Here is a 6,158-nt window from a genome sequence, read left to right on the forward strand (position 1 = left end):
ACATAATAAAGAACAGAAAAAATAAATAATATACGATTAATACCATATTATTCAAACCATCAAGCTGCCTAAATCGCATGGGACTTGTTTCAATTATATGTTTAGTGTGGGGTCTGAAGTTTTGAAATAGAAAATTCTTAAAACATAATTTTACTTTAATCTTTACCTACATCTTTAAAGCTTTTAATCATTTTATTTATTGTTGCAAGGTTGACGCTATGCCAAAAATACGAAATTTACTGCGACGAATTATTGTAATTCTCTATTTAAATGAATATACAAAGCCGGGAATTATAAAACCATAATAATATAAGACTAAACAAGAAAAATAATTATAAATAATCTATGATTATAGCTATACAAATATGTGGACCAGGATACTTTTATACTACTATCAATAAATATGTTGCATACTTTTCTGCATAATATATTTATGTAAACCAAGTCTTCATCTAAGAGAGACCTTATTCAAAAATCCATAAAAAAAACTTAATAATAGCAATACATTGTGATTTTTTTTAACAAAAAAAGCCAATAAAATATCACACTGCATAAAAAATTGATTTAATCTTACCTAAAATAATTAAAAGATCTTTAGCAGGAGTAATTTTTATCCCTTCTTATTTTAAACAATATGGATTCTTTAAGTAGAATAATGAATAAGGATTTTGTTGCATAATTATGATTAAGAATATGAATTACAATTTTAAAATCGACTATTGCTAGTAAATGATGTGAAAATAACATAAACTAACACATAAACACTCTATTAACTAACTGATAAAAGAATCGCTTTTTATATACTGTAGTTCTAGAACTATATGATATAAAAAACAACTGCTAATCCCAAAATATATAATGATTATAGTCAGGCTGCTTTTGGTACTTTTTTGTATGCTAAAATGACGTATCAGAATGATAACGAAAAATATTTATTTTAATTAAGGATTCTATTTAATTCTAGTAATCTAGACAAGACAAAGCTCAACAATGGGGATTACTTTATCAATGAATTACAAGCATACATAATTATAGAAAGATTATTATATTTATAATAATATGATTTTTGAAGAATATATCAGAATTTGTGATAAAATATGCGCTAAACATATAAGCTTGTCTTTTAGTCTGTATAAAAACATTATATGTCAATTTTTATGAGCCAAATCACAGTAGCTATATTATATTTACAGCGTTTAAAAAAATTATAAACTAAAATGATTGCTTGAAAATAGTAAAAATAACTTCTTTAACTGTGCTTAATGACCAAAAAAATAAAAGAAAAGTGCAAGTCATATTTTAAGAAATAATCTATACTTAACAATTTTACCGAGGCATTTAAGAGTATCAAATTAAATTTTTGTTGTTAAAATAATATAAAAAAACTATTTTAAAACAACAAAGTATGTTGCTTCGATATGACTGAATCCTTGAAGGAAATAAAATATAGTAATTAAAAGCCGAGGAAAGAGTTAAATTTTTATTTTACACTGATGCAATGTTTTCTTGTGCGAAAAAAAGAACTCTATGTTGTAACTAGGCAAAGAATAAATATTTGGCAAATCTATATGAGAAAATAATATATAATTATTGCACAAGGGAACACAAAAAATAATGTGATCTATTTATTTTATGATAATAAGCTGTCGCAAGCCTAAGAAAAAGATTAACGGCGTTTACTACGCTAGAAACAAGCATCCTCTTCAACCAATACTGGCTTTGGTTGTTTAAACTATCATTCGGGAATCGAGTCTGGTTGTTACAGCGCTACAATCTGGTGTATGTTCAAAGCCAAAGGCCTTCTTTTATTGTAGGTCGGTCTAACAGTATTTGTTGTATCCCTTGCAGTTAGGCGGTATCAATTTAGTAATTGATTAACACAGTTGCGTGGGCGAAATTCGAACTTTAAACCATTAAAATTGAACATAACATCTCGAAAATATACACAATCAATTATTGCCACCGGCTTCTGTTACAAGTCTAATCAAACAAATCTAACTCGAACTCACGCCGTTCAAGAAATCTGTAAAAATAAATGTGCTTGTATAAATTAGATACTAAAAATACAATTTATTTAATAAAATCATGGTGAGCTGTTCTTTTACGTAGGATCAGATAAAAATAAATGTTCTTTTTTATGCTAGATATTACTTGTAATAACAATTGAAACGAAATGTAAAATCAAAAATACCGGAAGTGTTGCATCTTAGCAAATAGACTATATTTTTTATGTAAATTTAGATTAAAAATTTAATTCTAAGCAATGATTTAGAATAGGATGCAACTAAAATGAAATTTATAAGTTGAAATGCCCGTATTAATTAAAGTCTTAATGCCAGCTCACACTTAAAAAGACCTTATATGATATATTAAAAAATAAAAGCTGTATACAAGAATGATTTAAGTGAATATATTAAAGGGTGTAATATATTGTTTTTTAATATTCAGATTCGCCACACTCGCGTAAAAAATGTCATAATTGATCATTCCAATTAAAATAAAAAAAAGCTTGTTTGTTTATAAAATAAATAGAATATAGTTAATTTATATCAGGAATTCTGCTTCTTAATATATATTCGAGCTCTGGTAGAACAGGTTTTTATATTGTATTATTGAACATTGATTTTGAATGTGGAAATAATAGATATCATAAATCCTTAGGTCTCTGGTATGTGTTGGTATATGTATATATTTGTGGAATTTTATTCAAAAATAGAAAAAAATTGGGGTGTTATTTCATTCCATTTGAAGATGGCTAAATGATAACTGTTTACTTAATTGATGTAAATTTTATATATATATTAATTTAAACTAACATCATATTTTATATCATTGATTCAAAATGAAATTGTTGACTAAAAAACACAAATATCACATTTGTGTATTTAAAAAGCCTGAAAAGCATAGGTTTCAACATATGGCTTGATAGAAATACTGTTAGAGTATAAATATTAAGAAAAGTAAAAGGATGCTTTATATAATTTTAAAAGATGCTAATATATGAATCTTAATGATTCTGCTTCTTATTTTTTTTGATTGCATTTTAAAGAGTTTAAAGATATCATTATGGTGAAAAATATAATCTATATAATATTAAACAAATATAATTATAACAAAACACACAATCTTACATTAAAGATTATATATATACAACTATAATATAAATAAAGTCTTAATAAATTTAACAAGTACTTTTTCGAATATATATTATCTAAAATAACACTTGATAATACTGAAAATTCGAAACGAATTTACTTTTCATTTAATTTATTTATCTGTATATCTATCTATAGGAAGTTCACTTATGACTAATAGGAATTTTTACTTATCTGATACACCCACACTTTCTTTCCTTCAAATTTTCTGTAAACAGTGTAATTCTCACGGATTGTCCTGTTTTATCAGTGGTGGTCGATACGATAATATGATTCTGTCTTTTTTTGTTGCTGGTTAACTAGGAATCACACAACCGCTCTATATTTACTTATATTCTTGCTGAACGATGTGGCAGCATTTCGATGTTTGGCGCACATTTTCGGCGTCTTACATAGAAATCTCTTAATTTACTCTCGAGCTTGTCAGTATTGTTATGGTTTTACTTTTTAGTTTATAATAATCACTTCCTTTCGGATATTTATCATTTTTAGTAGATTCAAAATAATTTACAGTGCGTTGCAGTCAGACTTGGGTTACTTATGAAAGCGTTTTGAAAACAATTGCGCCACCGTGCCCCTTTGATAATACTAATATGATAACATGTATTATTATCATATATATAGTAACTTTGTTGCTTTAATCCCTCAAATTCATTTTTGTTCAAATACAATATTGCTTATCTAAAAATTAATCAGACCAGGTAGTTTACCCCCTTTAACTATTTTTGCAATTTAACTGCGTTTTATATATTCGTTTACATACACATTCTAAGATTGATTTTTATAATAAATATTATATGAGTGTAAAATGAATAAGTTGGTTGGAATCGGTTCGAATATTAAATATTCACTCTTACTCGACATGTCTTATCTTTTATTTTTTTTAATATGAAAACAATCGTGAAAATATCATATAAATTCATATTGGCTCTTCGTTAGTTAGGTTTTAATTATAATTATTTTCTATCAAGAGCATGGATTGTTATCAATTATATAGAACAGTTGTATCTGGAACACATTTATTTTTGATAGTTTACGTTAAATATGTGTTTGAGTTTATAAAATAATTACGTATCTTATTTAATAGTTTTATGCAAAATGCGCCCGCGCGTTCTTTTATTTATATATGTAACATAATTACATGATGGATCATTTTGAAAGAAAACAAACGATCCAAATCTATGCACAGCAACTGGATCACCACGATGCGGAAACACTTCTACCTACTAGTTATACTTTTGATTACTTACACTTTGTTTGGAAATCAAGTCAAACTGTTTCAGCTCCTCAATCAGGGATACGTTTGTAATGATGCTTTTTACGTATTTTGACCTACCAGTGTTCTTTAATTTATAATGCCTTTAAAATGGTGGTTTCGTGTCTGTAAACACTTGAATTAAAGCGTCTAGTCACGTATTTAGACCACTCGTTCATTGCCAATACGATAATTTGTTTAATTATCGTATTTTCAGCATTTTTTAAATTAGTTTTATCAGACCCGTACCATTCATCTTAAGAAAATTTCTATCTAGGTTTTTATATAATGTTTCTAACGATTGCAAAAAAAAACTTCAATAAATTCAAATTTTTTTTATTTGGACGAGAAAAAAAATACCTTTTGCGCTCATTATAAGGTTCTATATACAAGCTTCTGCCTGGTAAGATATATTATATGTCTATTTAATGCTACATATTGGCTAGTTTTATTTCATCTAAATAATCGTATTTTGATGCAACTATTTATAACTATATTGTTGTTTTACTTCTGTAACTTCATCAATCTACTTTTAAAGGATAGAAAACTATTTCTATTAACATTATATATCTAGGGATCAAATTATACTTTTAACAAACGAATGTAGTTTTTTCTGCCAAAAATGGTCTTTATCAAGCCCAGCACCATAAACTCGGCTGTATTACATTTCTTAATTGAACAGAATATGTTATTTATAGTCTAGCTTCTATAAAATTCTGAGACTTTTATGTGTTTAATTTCCGGCTCCTAAAAAAGTTATTCATTACGTAGCCTTCACTGCTTCAAAAAATAAGTTGTTTGATATTTTTTTTATTGCAAAAATTTTAATTAGCATATCATTATATAATTTTCGAGTGCACCCCATAATATATTGAGCTTATCGCCCTTTGCGGAAACAGAATACATCGTTTTTTTTTCGAAAATCCCTTTTTTATCGAATGAAATTTATTTGAACATACAAATAAAAGGAATTATGCAATAGAAAATAAATCACGATAGGTTATTATGATGCATCTAAAAAATTAGAAAAAATAAAAATGTGTCGATAGGACATATGTAAATATACCGCAAATAAAATTTCTTTTGCATTGTCTCCAAAATCCAGGCTTTTCATAATAAAAAATTGGTATCAAGTATAATCTTAAATTTTAAAGTGAAAATGGGTGAATGGTAAAAATATTCAGTTTTTATTTTTCATTTAAAAATTTATAGTAAATATTCTTCTCAAGCACGAGTGTTGATAAATTATCAAACTGGTATTACATACCGCATAGATATAAGGAATACAGCAAACACAAGTAGAATAAAAAGCAGTAAAATGAAGTTTTCTGGAAAAAAAACACACAATCTTGTCGCTTAAACAACTTGACTCGATGTTTAAAGCGCATGTACAGGTAATCAAAGCTAATTGGCGTGATGAGGATATTTCCTCGTGGCGTTGACCCGATTAGTCCACTCAAATGCCATTAATTTTTTATTGCTAGTTTGTAAAAATAAATATCTTGAAAAATTTCTATCATTCTTTTTTCTTCTGATTGAAGAACTAAAAGAGCACAGTAATTTCATTTTTTGTGACAATTTTTCACCAAAATATCAGTTAAAATGCATTTATAATGTGACACTGTAAAAATAAAATATATAATTCTAGGACTAAGAGGGAATTGCTTTTACCATTCTTTATGTTCTCTAACAAAATATGTGAGCATCACTTGTTCTATATTCTGAGTTGTACTACAGAAAATATATTG

This window comes from Rhyacophila brunnea, unplaced genomic scaffold (genome assembly GCF_057557595.1).
Source record: "Rhyacophila brunnea isolate RB1 unplaced genomic scaffold, BYU_Rbru_1.0 scaffold_106, whole genome shotgun sequence".
NCBI classification, from domain to species: Eukaryota; Metazoa; Arthropoda; class Insecta; order Trichoptera; family Rhyacophilidae; genus Rhyacophila; species Rhyacophila brunnea.